The sequence below is a fragment of the Oryctolagus cuniculus genome, chromosome 12 (assembly GCF_051225735.1).
Source record: "Oryctolagus cuniculus isolate XC-2025 breed Fujian yellow rabbit chromosome 12, ASM5122573v1, whole genome shotgun sequence".
In the NCBI taxonomy this organism is placed as follows: Eukaryota; Metazoa; Chordata; class Mammalia; order Lagomorpha; family Leporidae; genus Oryctolagus; species Oryctolagus cuniculus.
In genome coordinates this window covers 50,094,313-50,111,618 of record NC_142878.1, presented here as the reverse complement: position 1 = coordinate 50,111,618, position 17,306 = coordinate 50,094,313, and the positions used below count along the sequence as shown (strand labels likewise).

General features: G+C 40.0%; 1 long non-coding RNA gene across 20 annotated transcripts in view; it reads left to right on the top strand.

Annotated features, from left to right (window-relative positions):
- The window catches only part of LOC103351184 (uncharacterized), a 430,373-nt gene that overhangs the window by 99,525 nt on the left and 313,542 nt on the right, over positions 1–17,306 (top strand). For 9 of the 20 annotated variants that reach the window (XR_016217449.1, XR_016217448.1, XR_016217470.1 and 6 more), the window contains one exon: positions 3,964–4,079. This is a non-coding gene — a long non-coding RNA (uncharacterized LOC103351184). Of the gene's footprint in view, positions 1–3,963; positions 4,080–7,727; positions 7,853–8,481; positions 8,541–12,482; positions 12,811–17,306 lie in introns of those variants that run through there. The other 11 variants (XR_016217441.1, XR_016217446.1, XR_016217439.1 and 8 more) reach the window with 3 other exon arrangements.

Below are 17,306 nucleotides of genomic sequence, written 5' to 3'. Positions count from 1 at the left end.
ATGCTTCTGCATGTGGAGATCCAATTTTCCCAGGACTATTTATTGAATAGACTGTCCTTACTCCAGGAATTGGTTTTAGATTCTTGATCAAATATAAGTTGGCTGTAGATGTTTGGATTGATTTCTGGTGTTTCTACTGTGTTCCATTGGTCTATCCATCTGTTTCTGTACCAGTACCATGCTGTTGTGATTATAAGTGCCCTGTAGTATGTCCTGAAATCTGGTATTGTGATGGCTACGGCTTTGTTTTTTGTTGTACCAGATTGTATTAGCTATTTGAGGTCTCCTGTGTCTCCATATGAATTTCAGCATCATATTTCCCAGATCTGAGAAGAATTTCTTTGGTATTTTGGTATCGCATTGAATCTATAAATTGCTTTTGGGAGAATGGACATTTTGATGATGTTGATTCTTGCAATCCATGAGCATGGAAGATTTTTCCATTTTTTGGTATCCTCTTCTATTTCTTTCTTTAAGATTTTGTAATTCTCATTGTAGAGATCTTTAACATCCTTGGTTAATTTTATTCCAAGGTATTTGATTGTTTTTGTGGCTATTGTGAATGTGATTGATCTTAGCAATTCTTTCTCAGCTATGGCATTGCCTGTGTATACAAAGGCTGTTGATTTTTGTGCATTGATTTTATATCCTGCTACTTTGCCAAACTCTTCTATGAGTTCCAATAGTCTCTTAGTAGAGTTCATTGGATCCTGTAAATAAAGAATCCTATCACTGCAAAGAGGGATAGTTTGAGTTCTTCCTTCCTAATTTGTATTCTTTTAATTTCTTTTTCTTGGCTAATGGCTCTGGCTAAAACTTCTAGGCCTATATTGAATAGCAGTGGTGAGAGTGGGCATTCCTGTCTGGTACCAGATCTTGGTGGAAATGCTTCCAACTTTTCCCCATTCAATAGGGTGCTGGCCATGGGTTTTTCGTAAATTGCTTTGATTGTATTAAGGTATGTTCCTTCTATAACCTAGTTTGCTTAGAGTTCTCATCATGAAAGGGTGTTGTATTTTATCGAATGCTTTCTCTGCATCTATTGAGATAACCATATGGTTTTTCTTCTGCAATCTGTTAATATGGTGTGTCACATTGATTGATTTGCGAATGTTGAACCATCCCTGTATACCAAGGATGAATCCCATTTGGTCTGGGTGGATGATCTTTCTGATGTGCTGTTGCATTCTATTGGCCAGAATTTTATTGGATTTTTACATCTATGTTCATCAGGCAAATTGGTCTGTAATTTCTGATGACTCTCTTTATTTCTGTGGTGTCTGTTGTTACATTTCCTTTTTCATCTCTGATTTTATTGATTTGGGTCTTTTTTTAGTTAGTTGGGCCAATGATGTGTCAATTTTTTTTTTCAAAAGAATCAGCTCTTCGTTTTGCTGATCTTTTGTAATGTTTTTTTTTTTTAATTCAATTCTGTTGATTTCTTCTCGAATTTTAATTATTTCTCTTCTCTTACTAGTTTTGGGTGTGGTTCGCTGCACTTTTTCTAGTTCCTTGAGATGCATTGAAAGTCACTTATTTGGTGTCTTTCCAATTTCTTGATGTAGGTACCTATTGCTATAAACTTTCCTCTTAACCCTGCTTTTGCTGTATCCCATAAGTTTTGATATGTTGTGTTCTCATCCTCACCTACTACCAGAAAGTTTTTGATTTCTCTTTTGATTTCTTCTATGACCCAGTGTTCATTCAGGAGCATGTTGTTCAGTCTCCATGTGTTTGCATATGCTCTATGGATTCCTGAGTTGCTAATTTACAGCTTCATTCCACTGTGGTCTGAGAAGCTGCATGGTATGATTCCAGTTCTTTTGAATTTGCTGAGACTTGCTTTATGGCCTAGTATGTGGTCAATCCTAGAGCAAGTTCCATGTACTGCTGAGAAGAATGTGTGTTCTTTAAGTGTAGGATGAAAAGTTCTGTAGATATCTGTTAGATCCATTTGGGCTATAGTGTCGATTAAATCTGCTGTTTCCTTGTTGATCTTCTGTCCTGTTGATCTGTCTATTGTTGAAAGTGGAGTCTTGAAGTCCCCCAATACTGTTGTATTGGAGTCTAAGTCCCCCTTTAAGTCCCTTAACATATCTTTTAAATAAACCGGTACCCTGTAATTAGGTGTAATTATACATTTATAATAGTTACATCTTCCTGTTGAATTGATCCCTTAATCATTATATAGTGCCCCTCTTTGTATCTCTTAACAGTTTTTGTGTTAAAGTTTATTTTGTCTGATATTAAGATGGCTACACCTGCTCTTTTTTGGTTTCTGATGGCATGGAATATCTTTTTCCAACCTTCTTACAATGCAATAAGTTCAGTTTGAAATTTTAGAGAAGGTATTAAAAACATGTAAAAATCTTGGCCATTTCTATACATTTGTATTTTATGTGTTATTTTTTAAAGATTTATTTATTTGAAAGAATTCCACAGGGAGGAGGAGAGGCAGAGAGGGAGAGTGAGATCTTCCATCTGCTGGTTCACTCCCCATTTGGCTGCAGTGGTGGGAGGTGTGCCAATCCGAAACCAGGAGCTTCCTCCAGTTCTCCTATATGGGTGCAGGGGCCTGAGGACCTGAGCTATCTTCTGCTTTCCCTGGCCATAGCAGAGAGCCGGAATTGAAGTGGAACAATGGGGACTTGAACCCGTGCCCACATGGGATGCTGGCACTGCAGGTGGTGGCCTCTCCCGCTATGCCACATCACCGGCCCCTGTTGTTACTTCTTATTCCTGCTACTTGGGATGAAAATGCGTAGTAATGGGAGGATGTTACATCATTGCCTTTTAGAACTCAGCTCAACAATCTTAGTGAAGTTTTTGCAGTATCACAGAAGGGCACTGCTCTTTCAGCAAAATGTGACCTTTTTGTTAGAATGTATTTTAGTGATCACGGTTTGTCTGTTAGATAGTTATTGGTATTAACTGAAATGACTTAGCTTTTTTTGGGGGGGGGTAGAAATTACAGTGGAACAAACATTCTGGCCTGAGGCCTGATGCATGTTGGAATAGTTGGATTTCTATTCTTTTCTGTTGAAGGATTCTTCATTTGTCCACCATTGAGGCTGTAGGGGCGAGCACCTCCTCCTCTCCCTCCTTTGGAATCCAGGATAGTTTACAACCCAAGCTCCCCATCTTCCTGTGAGGAAGCCCATGCTCTTAGGAAAAGTTGTGTTTGAGGGACTGAAGGCACATCCAAGGGGAAGATACATAACAGGCAGCTGGATACATGGATGACACATGTTCAACAATGTTGGACAATGAAAACAACGTATTAACTCAATTTTCTTCTGTTCAGTAGCAAAATATTTGTGAAAATGATACCATAAAATATAAAATATAGATGTAACCATATAGATTTGGACACAATGGCCTAGTAGTATGTAATGAAAGTGCTAACATCAATCTAAATTAGAGTTATCATAGTGGTTTATTTATAAGGAAGGATTGTTAACATTTCATCAGTCAGCATTGAAGATCTCTTTTTATTAGATTTGTATTTAACAATGATTAAGTATCATGATGTGCTGGCACAGGGCTCAGAAATTGTTCCTCTCCAGTGATCTTATAATCTTGCCTTATGCACATGAATTTTCTTCTTTATTTCTTTAGTATGGACTGTGAAACAGTTTGCATTATTACTGCTCATAAATTTTTCCCTGATGAGATTAGTTTTATAGGTGTAGGATCAATAATACTTGAACACATTTGCAACTGTGTACTGCCCAGTATTGCTTGTTAATGGCTTTAAGAGAATCAGTGCATTTTGCTAGAAGCAAAGATAATGAGCCATTGATTATCCCTGCACAGCACAATTTACGGCCTATTTTATTTTTAATGCAACGTTAAATTAATTTGTAAAAGATCAGAAGCATTGCTTTATTTCCAAGCTGTGATTAAACAGTTATTGAACTTTTCATGGGGAACATTAATCAATTCTCATCTCTTATCTTCTAGAATGCTTTGGAAATACAGACAAATAACTTGTGATCACCTATACTTCGTGTGAGGCAGCAAACCTGGAGGAGAAAGCATCCTTATGGGGCTGAGCTCTCCATGACGTAATGTGTCAGGTAGGGTCATAGTCCATGATATCTTTCTCAAGTTCAAGTTATGAATATATTCTGGATGATTAAGTAGGACTAGAAATTTTGCTAGTTTTGTGTGAAAGCACCTTGATGATTAGAGATGTGTAGAATACAAGGTATGCATAAATAAAAATTTTGCTTTGGTCAGGTGTATAATTTATGTTCACTTAGCCCTATATTCTTTTTTTTTTTTTTTTTTTTTTTTTTGGACAGGCAAAGTGGATAGTGAGAGAGAGAGACAGAAAGGTCTTCCTTTTGCCGTTGGTTCACCCTCCAATGGCTGCCAGGTTGGTGCACTGTGGCCGGCGCACCGCGCTGATCCGATGGCAGGAGCCAGGTGCTTCTCCTGGTCTCCCATGGGGTGCAGGGCCCAAGCACTTGGGCCATCCTCCACTGCACTCCCCAGCCACAGCAGAGAGCTGGCCTGGAAGAGGGGCAACCGGGACAGAATCTGGCGCCCCGACCGGGACTAGAACCAGGTGTGCCAGCGCCGCAAGGCGGAGGATTAGCCTAGTGAGCCTCGGCGCTGGCCAGCCCTATATTCTGAATAACTTTTTTGAGTAAAACTTTAATATAACTTTAGAAAAATTAGCCAGCTCATAAATATTCTTCTTTATTACTTCATAGAAATCTTTATTAACCAAGGCTGGCTGTATTAGATATGCATTGTACATAAGGAATAACGTCATTCTGGCAGAGTGCCCAGAATACTCTTCAGACAACAGTTTGACTTCAGAAGAAAAAGACTGATTTATATTCTCAATAAAGTAATTCTTAGTATAAATGAGGCAGAAATCATGAGAAAATGAGATGAACAGAGTGGAAGAAGGTGCCTCATAGAGTAAAATGTTATGATCTTTGATTAGGTAGTAATAGAATGCTAACATGGGGAAGACAAGGCTCTGACGTGGGAGCCTCTATAATTACAGTGAGAAAGAAATTTATAAGGGGCTAAAAACAATAAGTAGACTTTATCCATCAAGAGAAAGGCAAGTTCTGAAATTAATAGAGAATAGAAACGGTATTGGAGGGATTAGAAGGTTTAAATAGAACTTAGTATTCAAAGGGTGGGTAGAGTTGATCAGGCAAGCAGTTGGCTTAGGGGCTTAGAAAGAGACATTTGGAATTCAGAGAACTAGTCAAAGCTCAGAAATGAGATGCCTAGGACAAGTCACTTTCTAAATCTATCAGGACAGGTAGCAGAAACAATTTTAAGCTCAAGATTCTGCTTCATGCTTATCAGCACTGAGTAGTTAGTAGTCCCATTTAAAATTAGAATGAAATTAGTTATATTGCTATCAGGCATTTACCATACATTCTTCTGCAGGTCTATTTTGTTCTGTTAGATAACAATGACGAAAAGAAGACTATGAATCCAGAAGTGAGCTATGGACAGGGAATTACCTTTATATGGTACTAACAGGGAACACAAAAACTTAAGGCAGGTCCTGTGAGTAGGTGGAGTGGACAGTCTTCTAAAGATGTGGTTTGAGATATGAGGCTATTAACATAAATGTTTATAACAGCAATGGGCTTGTATAAAGCATTGTGGTTTTTCAGCATTGAGCTCACATCTTTGCCATCACCCATTCCATATCGGTATATTGTTTTAAGAAAACTAATTATGCAAAAATATATACTTGCACATATAAATATGCAGGTCAACAATTGTTTGTTTTAGAAAAGGATTCATCACAGTGTTCATCATGAATCTTAGGAAATCATTGTCTTGGAGCTGAGAAAACCATGAGGAAATCAGATCCAAGCTCTTAGCAAGGCAGGAAGCCCAATTCTAGCAAATCCATTACATAGATACTGTCTACTGTGATTTTATAGCAAGTCACAGTATACAGTAAAGGATTGTTTTCCCAGCGGAGAAACTAAAGAAATCCAGAGTCATTTAGTAAACTACTTCCTGCTTTCTAGTTTAGGGCTCTTCCTAACTGGCTGTCAAGTTGCTCATTTTCCATTAAATGGGGCATTGTCCTGTTTATTGTTATACATTATCCTGTGTTCAAACATTCATTCTGTTGTTTACCTGCGAACAGTTAAACCTCTGAGTCTATTTTCTCTATTTTAAAAATGGAATCCATGTTTATTTTTTTAAACAAGGATCAAATTACGTAACAAATTGCCTAAAACAGTACCTGGCACTTAGCAGGTGTTCAAAAAATGTTAGATGACCATTCCACATAGGCCTCACTTGCCACTTTGCCTGTGGATATGCACAGAGCTGTCTTAAGAACAGCCTAACTTCTGCAACAATATATCTTCTCTAAAAATACAGTTCATTTTTTGAACATGCCATTCATCTAAGAATTTCTATGAGCTATAAAAGATTAATAAAATTCTTGATTTTGACATATCATTTTGAATCAGATTATTGTTTGACCCACTACCGAGCTTTGCATAGGAATTTGATTTATTTGTCTTATACCTTAACTGAAATAAACTTGGTCTTAGAGCTGTGCTTCAGTTAGCTGAATTAATTCTGCTTTAATTCAAGCTCATCTCTGCAGTGGAAAATGACAGGCATTATTGAGTTCTGTTACACATTTAATAAGAAATATACACTTCTCATCCTTGCGGGAGCAATTTAATACACTGCAGACCCTGTCAAAATTCAATTCAAGGTTGAATGACTAATGTATAAAAGTCAATTCCATATCCTATCAGAAATAAGGCCAGGTATTTCTTTTTATCAAGTAGATGGGAATGCTATTTGGCTCTCAGGTAGCAAAGATTTGAAACTTCAGGCTTTGCAAAGTTAGAGGTGATGTGAGTGGAAAAAGGAGGGTGTTTCAGGAGTAGAATCTGTTTAATGAAATGTATCAGCAGAGATGGAAAATGAGAGAGTTTGATTTGGTCATTTGTTATTTATGCAGGTACAACTTTGATACACTTTGATTTAATGTGAAAACTCGCCACAAAACCAAGAGCCAGGAGGAACAGGGGAGGATTTTTAAGGGTTTTCCATCAATGCAGCTACAATCTCATTTTATATGTATGTGTATATATACATATGTGAATACACACAAGCATGTGTGCAAAGCCACAAGCTTGAGCAAAGGTCCTGAAATTGCAGGCCTTACTCATTCAACAACTACTGAGCATTTGCCAGTGTTCTGGATGCTGAAGGTATTGGAGTCAAAGAGAACATAAGTCCATATCCTATGGAGCTTGTATTCTTGGAAGGAAAAAGTCAGTAAATTATAAAACTTAATCAGTATATCATGTTGCATGTCATGCTGGTAGTGCAACAGGAAAAATGACAGGGGCAGATGGAAAGGAGTATTGTGGGAGACACTAGCTCACTACATAGAGAGCAGAGAAGGCTGCAATGAGCCATTAAGTTGTTTTTGGGAAAAGCATTTTATGCAGAAAGAGCATCAATAACCAAGGCCTTGAGGCTGGGCAAGCCGGCATGTTTGGGGGAACACCAAAGAAGGTCAGGGGTGGTGGAAGCAGAGTGGGTGGATGGTAGGAGATGAGGTTAATGCAGTATTAGTGGTTCACTGTAAGCCTTGGAGAGTAATAGTAAGGACTTTTCCTCTGAGAGAGATGGGAGATACTGGGTGGCTTTACAGGACTGATATGAGCTGACTCCCTTGTATTCTTCTGCCTGCCCTATTGTGAATAGTCCATAGAGGAGGAAGGGGGAATACAGGAGACCAACTAGGGGCCTTCAGTATGACAGTATGGTGACATTTGTTGATAGTGCCACTACTGAGGTATGGCCTTTGGAGTAAGGGACTGAGGTAAGTATATGACAAGGTAACAGGAAGAGATTATCTCTTATGAGGCCAAGTTTATTTATGTGATCATGTACGTGTCTGAGGCTAAATGCTGTTTTAGGTTTTAACATTCTCTCATTACTCTTTAAAAATGTTTTATTAATATGATACCTGTTCATGGGTTTCAGTGCAATACTTTATTGTATGCATATCATGTAAACTAGAAAGATCTCCTTATGCAGGTACATTTGCCTAAATCATTTATGTGGATAATCATGTGTCTTCTAAAATTTGAGTGTTTCAAAACATTCATAAAAATTGAATTAAAAGGCAAATTTATTGTGATGCAACAATTTTAAATTCATGAAGTTTTCTCATAATATACATTTCTTTAAAAAATTTATTTGAAAAGTAGAGATCATAAGGAGAGAGGGAAAGAGATCTTCCATAGGCTGGTTCACTCTCCCAATGACCACAATGATTGGAGCTGGGCCCATCTGAAGCCAGGAGCTTTTACTGGGTCTTCCATGTGGGTGGCAGGGACCGAAGGACTTGGACATCTTTTGTTTCCCAAGCACATCAGCAGGGAGCTGGATTAGAAGTGGCGCAGCCAGAACTCAAAGCAACACACTTATGGGTTGCTGCTGTTGCAGGTGGAGGCTTGGCCCCTATGATGTGCACTTCACGCTAACTTTTTGATGACCTTTGTGTGGTAAGTATAAAACAGTGTTTCTTCCATCAGTCAGTAAATCAAAACACTTCTTCCTATCTTCAGAGCCCTATGTAAAACTTAGGGAAGAGCTAGAAAGGGAACAAATAAACATATTTTAGCTCCTGCAGATAAATCAAGGAACAAAATTTTTGGGATTCACTTGTCAAGCAGTCATCTAGCCAACTTTCTAGAAGTGGGAATAGAATTATCCAGACTTCATTTTTTAAGGCTTCTTAGAAAGATGGGCATTGATTAAATGTGATTTCTAACAGGTGGCTTCCACCTTAGAGATAAGGAGGGTGTGGACAGTCCAGGGAAGGCAATGAAATGAGTCCTACTTGGCAAGTAGCATGTTTGGAGTAGAAAATTCATGGAAGGGACAGTTTAGAAATGAAGCCTGAGGCTCTTTGCTGCCTTGGGAATTTGTCATGAGAAGCAAAGGGTGCTGGGTCAAGTGCAATGCAATGAAGAATTGTGTTCTAATGGTCTGGGTCTAGGTTGAGCAGACATGATCTGGCACAGTGTTTGAGGAAACAGAACGGTGTGGAAGGCCATGTTACACTGAGGATAAAACTTAGAAGCCTTGGTGTGGAATTAGATGTAGCAGGATAGAGTGTGGTAGTGTCAATGGGAGGATAGGCAGATTTGGAACAACCAACTTCTCATCACTTCTACTGTTCAAGACTCACCTAATTTACACCAATAACCTCCTGTTTCTCCACTTTCTTCCTTGCTTGGACTTTTTTACTCAAAACACAGGTTTTCTCAATCTGGGCATTGTTGACATTTTGGGCCAGGTAGTTCTTCTTCCTCTTCTTCTTCCTCCTCCTCCTCCTCCCGTTTCCCCTGCTTCCTTCTTCTCAGGCAGAGTTAGACAGTGAGAGAGAGAGAGAGAAAGGTCTTCCTTCCGTTGGTTCATCCCCCAAATGGCCGCTACTGCTGGCGTGCTGTGCCGATCCGAAGCCAGGAGCCAGGTGCTTCCTCCTGGTCTCCCATGTGGGTGCAGGCACCCAAGGACTTGGGCCATCCTCCACTGCCTTCCTGGGTCACAGCAGAGAGCTGGACTGGAAGAGGAGCAACTGGGACAGAATCCAGTGTTCCAACCGGGACTAGAACCGGGGGTGCCGGTGCCACAGGCGGAGGATTAGCCTAGTGAGCCGCGGTGCCGGCTGGTAGTTCTTGTTGGAAGTTGTGAGATGCTTTGCAGAATATCTGGTCTTTACTCACTAGATTCTGGCAATATGTTTCCCTGGCATGATCAAAATTGATGAAGCCAAAATGTCTCCAGAGATTGACAAGTGTTCCATGATGAGTGGGAGTGGGAAACAACACCCAGTTGAGAACCACTGAGCAGAAGTGATCCTTTACAAGTGTAACTTGTGTCACGTTGCCCTCTGGCTCAAAACTTTCAATTTATTTTTGTTTTATCTGGAGAAAAAGTTCTTACAATGGCCTGTGAAGTGGTGCCTCCTATGGGCCACCCTATTCCAGTCATATATCTTTAACTTTGTCTACCTGCTTGCTTCCTTCCTGGCTGTTCCCCAACTACTTTGGGCACACCCTCACTGGAAAGGCTTCCCTTTGCATTATCTGGAATGCTCTTCTCAAATGTCATCAGGCTTGCTGTGTCACCTTTTTGTTGTTAAAGATTTAATTATTTGAAGGGCTGAGTTAGATGGAGAGGGAGAGGGAGAAGGCTGGCGCTGGGTCAATCCAGAGCTAGGAGATTCATCCAGTTCTCACGTGTGGATGTAGGGGACCAAGAACTTAGGCCATCTTTAGCCACTTTCCCAGGCACATTAACAGGGAGCTGGATTGGAAGTGGAGCAGCTGGGATTGGAACTGCTGCCCATGTGGGATGTCAGTGTTGCAGGTGGCAGCTTAACCTGCTAGGCCACAGTGCCGGCCCCCCTGTCAGCTCCTTTGGATCCTGACTCAGAGGCTACCTTTTTGGAGTGGCCTTCCCTGATCACATATTTAAAATTGCACTCCTTTCCTGCTTTGTTTTCTCTATATGCTTACCATGAGACATAGTCTAAATTGACTTTTTTAAAAAAAGATGTTACTTGAAAGGCAGAGAAACAGACATGGATGGACAGTTATCTTCCATCTACTGATTCACTCCTCCAATGGCCCCACTGGCCTGGCTGACCAGGGCTGGGCCAGGCCAAAGCCAGGAGCCTGGAACTCCATCTGGATCTCCTTCTGCATCTCCTTCGTGGGGCAGGGACTCTAGCACTTGCACAGTCTTCTGCTTTCCCAAGCACATTAACAGGGAGCAGGCTCAGAAGTGGAGCACTTGAGATTCCAGCTGGCTATCATATGGGATGCTGGTGCCTTAACTTGTACCACAATGCTGGCCCCTAAATTGGGCATTTTTTAATTCCTTATTTTATCCAGTATTCTCTAGAATGTAAGCTCTATGGAGCAGAGTTTTCATGGGTTTTTGTCATCTCTATCACCTGGAACATGGTCTGCATATTGTTTGGTATACACCTGCTGCATGAATGAATGAATGTCAGTGGAAAGCCAACAAAGGGAAGCACATTAACTTACAGGTCTAGTTTACTGTGGAACCTCCCTGAGCCTTCAGAATCTGGGGCCCTTTTCCCACAGTCCCCCTGTGACTGCCCTTGGCCTGCAGAGGACCACTTTTGCCATTATAGATCTTAAGCAGGACCATCCAGCAAATTACCATACTGGTGTTCTTGCCAAACTAACATTGTTTAAGAACAAAATCATCCACAATGAAGACATCAGCCTATTGTTAGACAAACAATTAGTTTGGAGGCAGACGCTGCACATGTGATGAAACTGCTAATTTATAGATCGTTATTGTGCATTAGTTAATTCCCAGACAACTCTGTCCTAGGAAACACTAGGGACACCTTTCACTTAGGAGAGATTGGATATCTAAGCCCTCAAGAATTACAGTGATTATATTCTGAATGAGTAAATGAATAAATGGGTCCTATATCATCCTGGTGTTCCATTGTGACTTCCAGAATCATTTCTGAGTTTTGATTTTTTTTATTTTTTTTATTTTATTTATTTATTTTTGACAGGCAGAGTGGACAGTGAGAGAGAGAGACAGAGAGAAAGGTCTTCCTTTGCCGTTGGTTCACCCTCCAATGGCCGCCGCGGCTGGCGCGCTGCGGCCGGTGCACCGCGCTGATCCGATGGCAGGAGCCAGGAGCCAGGTGCTTTTCCTGGTCTCCCATGGGGTGCAGGGCCCAAGCACTTGGGCCATCCTCCATTGCACTCCCTGGCCGCAGCAGAGAGCTGGCCTGGAAGAGGGGCAACCGGGACAGAATCTGGCGCCCCAACCGGGACTAGAACCCGGTGTGCCGGCGCCGCTAGGCGGAGGATTAGCCTAGTGAGCCACGGCGCCGGCTGATTTTTTTAAATAAAAAATATGCATGTGTGCTGAGCATTTAAATGGAAAGAAAGATAACCAATTAGAATTAGTCTCTGTACCCAAGGCTGTCTTCTAGATACATTTTTATGTATTGTCCCAAATAAAACTTTTACATACACCAGGGTACTTCAATAAGTTCATGAAAAGTGGAACTAAAAGATAAGCTTATTTTGGTCCAATTTTTTTTTTTAAATCCATGCATAGCTTTTTCATAATATGCAGTTTATTTTGAAGACATCATGAATGTATATGTGTATTTACTATATATTAATTAAAAATGCCACAACACTTAATGTTTAGTATGTTTTTGCAGCATCAAAAAGCATCCTTAATTCTTGTTTGTTGCATAATATTTGTGTTCAAAATTACTCAGGCACTACTGCTTGTCTTATTCTATCATACAGGTAACAAGATGAATATACCTATAATACACATGGTATAATTTTGTAAGTATACCTGTAAAGTAGATTTCTAATGAAAATATCTGACAAGGAATACTTATGTTTCAAAATATGAAATTGCAGGGCCGGTGCTGTGGCGTACTGGGTAAAGCTGCCGCCTGCAGTGCTGGCATCTCATATGGGCACCGGTTCGAGATCCTGCTGCTCCACTTCTGATCCAGCTCTCTGCTATGGCCTGAGAAAGCGGTGGAAGATGGCCCAAGTCTTCGGGCCCCTGCACCCATGTGGGAGACCTGGAGGAAGCTCCTGGCTCTTGGCTTTGGATTGGCCCAGCTCCAGCTGTTGTGGCCATTTGGGTAGTAAACCTGCGAATGTAAGACCTCTCTCTGTCTCTGTGCCTCTGCTTCTCTGTAACTCTGCCTTTCAAATAAATAACTCTTTAAATATGAAATTGCCATATTACACCCTAAACAAAAAATATATATGAGTGTCTATTTCCTTTTACTTTTACTATTATACTTTTTTTTTTTAATGAAAAACACTTATTTAAAGGCCAAGATACAGAAGCAGAGTGAAAGAACACTCCTATCCACTGGCTGACTCTCCAAATGCCGTCAAGGCTAAGGCTTGGCCAGGAGCAAAGTCAGGAGGTGAAACTCAATCGGGGTCTCCTCCATGGGTGGCAGGGACACAAGTACTTGAGCAATTACCTGTTACTTCTCAAGGTGCATGTTAGCAGGCAGCCAGAACTGAGAGTTGAACCCTGACACTCTGATACAGGATATGGGCATCCCAAGAAGTGACTAGACCCTACTCACAAACTTTTATCCCTTAAGATGTTTTGATCTACCTTAGTTTGGGGATTAAAAAAGTATGTCTAATTCTGAAGTTTACATTTCTTTAATCCTAAGTAAGGTTGAATTTTTTCAGTATGCTAATTGGCCTCATCCATGTGTGAAGGGGAGGTTAACCTGTCATTCAAAAGCTCTCATTTCACATTTTAAAAGCGTGGTTGGCTTCTTCTGAAGAGAATTCTCTGCATAGGACTTGTTGCAGACAGAATAAGGTTCCATCCTTCACCACTGGATTGTGACTCGGTAATGCAGGACTAGGCTGTAACCTGAGCATACCTGAAGCTCTTCCACAGTCTGGCAGATGGTTCACTTTCCTTTATGTATATGGATGTGAAAAAGTCAATTGGTGCAGCAAGCCCTTTAAATAGAGAAGCTAATGGACAAAGTAGAAATATGTTGTATATAACAGTAAAAATTCAGATAAGAACATTATTCAGGAAATTAAATAGTTTCCAGGAAGTCTGGAGCTGGTTGAACAGGCAGTTTACCCAAAATACAGTGTAATAAGTTTATAGCTTCTGATGTTATATCACATTTTTATTCTATGTGACACTAATATTAAAATGATATCTTAAAATATTTTTGCTATTGGAAATCTATTTTGGTTATTCTAGAAAGGCATGCATTTTCTTTGTAAATAGTTATTAGCTCAAGTGTGACTTTTTGATACTCAGCCTATATTTTCTCTTCTTAAGATATTCAATTTCATGAAGTCAGAAATACAGAAGTTAAATAGAAAATAGATTTTACCTACTAGAATAGCACTTAATTTTCAAGGAAAATATAACACATGAAATCCTTAAAAGGAATTCAGCGTAATATTTAGAGTACTTTTTCAGATCAAATATCTTTTTGAACAAGTATATTACACAAATTATCTAGTGGCTAGTATATAACCATATAGAATATTAAAGTATAATTTTCAAACCATAAAACATTTTAAACATTGTCTACTTTAAATGGGTATGCATATCCACTTTTCTTTGTCTTAAAAGTAACTAAAATATTCTGCTCATTGTTTTAAAATCAATTTTAAAGTGATCCCATTTTTGTTTATAATTTTTTTAACTTTTATTTAATGAATATAAATTTCCAAAGCAACCCTCCCATCTCTTGCTCCCTCTCCCATTCCATTCACATCAAGATTCATTTTCAAGTATCTTTATATACAGACGATCAACTTAGTATATATTAAGTAAAGATTTCAACAGTTTGCACCCACATAGAAACACAAAGTGTAAAATACTGTTTGAATACTAGTTATAGCATTAAATCTCAATGTACAGCACATTAAGGACAGAGATCCTACATGAGGAGTAAGTGCACAGTGACTCCTGTTGTTGACTTAACAAATTGACACTCTTGTTTATGGCATCAGTAATCACCTTAGGCTCTTGTCATGAGTTGCCAAGGCTATGGAAGCCTTTTGAGTTTGCCGATTCTGATAATATTTAGACAAGGTCGTAGTCAAAGTGGAAGTTCTCTCCTCCCTTCAGAGAAAGGTACCTCCTTCTTTGATGACCTGTTCTTTCCACTGGGATCTCACTCACAGGGATCTTTCATTTAGGTCATTTTTTTTTTTTTTTGCCAGAGTGTCTTGGCTTTCCATGCCTGAAATACTCTCATGGGCTCTTCAGCCATATCCAAATGCCTTAAGGGCTGATTCTGAGGCCAGAGTGCTGTTTAGGACATCTGCCATTCTATGAGTCTGCTGTGTATCCTGCTTCCCATGTTGGATCGTGTTCTCCCCCTTTTTTTTTATTCTATCAGTTAATATTTTCAGACACTAGTCTTGTTCATGTGAGTTAGAAACGTACCAGGGGATTCCAATTCAATCCCATCAATGTGACATGTGCCAATGCCATCTCACTAGTCAAAGTGATCAATTTCTGTTCACAATTGATCATAATGATAGGAATAAGTCAAAGGGATCACACAAACAAGACTAGTGTTTATAATCTTATAATATAAATCTATAAAGGATAAACATGAGCATAAAGTTGCCTGTATCATCTTAGTGTATACATGGGCATGAGTGAAGCCAAGCATGCACTCGCGTGTGCATGCACGCACACACACATGCACACACAGTGTTTGGAAGTTTACATTCTCCAGGCTTCCCTCTAGGGGATGACTTGATTATGAATGCCTGGAGCTGAAAACCCCTTAGTTCTTAAGAGAAGACTCTGGAGCACCAAAATCTAACACAGTAGCAAGCTCTTATCTAAGATATCATAGAATTCAGGAGAATGAGGCAATACTATTTTAGCACATGTGAAATAGGCAAAATGTGAGCATTTATCCAAATGCAATCAGAGCAGGTTCCATTATTTGCTGGCAACAATTACTGTGAATAACAAATAACAAGAACAAGGCAAGCTATGGCATCAAAACTGCTCTAGACTGAGGGGGAAAGCTGGGAACTTGGACAAGAACATGCTTGGCAGACAAGACACTTGAGTCTGACTTGGCCTCAGTAAATCTAGTGTTTAGCTGCGTCATTCTTCCTAAGTCACTGTAGTACCTCTTTTATGGGGTGCAAAGGCAAAGTGATAACACCCACAATATTTTGCTGCTTTTCTGGAGTATGACATCTTTTTTGCTTATACTTTGCAAATAGAGAACGAACCCTAGAACATTTATCTAGCATAAAACTCTGATTCATTACTGTAGTTAATGACTTCCAGCACGAGTAGGAACATTTTTATTTAGAAATGACTGTCACTTCCAAGATTTCTCTTGCTAAGCCCTTCGTCTATTCGTTGGTAGTCAATAGATCACTTCTATCTGGGGCTCCAGGCTCTCCAGTTCCATTGGGTACCTTTTCTATTTCTCTGTGTCCCTTCCCTGTACTTTGTGGGCTTTGGTTTGTGATGGTCAGTGCCCATTTTGACTCCCTTGTCTGTATTTGGGCTGTTGGAATTGTTTCTTGCTGAGTGTAGCATTCATGCATTTGCATGTGTGTGAGTGAAGACACATATACACACATGTAGAGCTGAAAGTGCTTGGATGTTTACATTTTGCAGTGTGCTCCCTAGAGGATGACTGGACTAAGACTATTCCATTCGCTTGCCTGGAGCTGAGATCTTTGAGGTGCCCAAGAATCTGGCTAAATCTAGTGCCTGTCTTGTTCTCTTCCCCTTTCCTGTCCATTTCCCCCAGTTCTCTGCTGGGGGTGCTCCCTTAATAAATCAATAGCATGAAAATGTCCTCACAGTTAATTTCTGGGGGAACCTATCAGAACTGGTTATACACAAAGTCAAGCCCTTTTCCTTGGACTTTTCTTCTATGGAGTTAACCTCAGTTGATGGACAATAATGCACTAGATCAGAATGACCCTAAACAACAGTTTCAAGCTTTTTTGTTTGATTTCATTTGAAATATTATAGGAAATCTGTGAAATGAAACAGACACATAGTTACTCCTCGATTCACAAGTAGGAAGAAACAAACTTGTTCAAGTTCATGGAGCAATAAAGATCAAGTATGCAGGGTTTAAATATTGTTTACTTGAGATCCACAGGGGGAGAGAGAGATCTCCCACCTGCTAATTCATTCTCCAAATGCCCACAATGGCCTGGTTTGGGCAGAGGCCAAAGCTAGGAGCCAGGAACTCTACCCCCAGGTCTCCTGTGTAGGGGGCATGAACCCAGTTAATTGAGTTTTCCCTGCAGCCTCCCATGGTCTACATTAGTAGGAAGCTGGAAAGCTCGAGTCGGGGATCAGCTGGGAATTGAATTCTGAAACTCCAATAAGGGATGCAGGCATCTTGCATCTTTAACTGCTATGCTGAACACCTGCCCTGGTGTGTTTTCTGATGCTTAGTGTTGGGCTTTCTACTTTTCAGTCATTCATCCTCTCTAAGTTACAACTATTCCCTCCCAAACTCCCTGAGGCACTGAAAGTCCCTTCAGCGTCTAAACGTACCCTGACTCAAATAATAACCCATAGGCTCACATGGTTATTATTTTTAGCATATAATCTACCTTGAAACCATTCCCCAGTGTATACCTAAATAGATAAAAATGAGAAATTTGTTTACTCAGACAAGCCATATTTCAAGCAGCCAATACCCACACCCTCATAGACGCTCC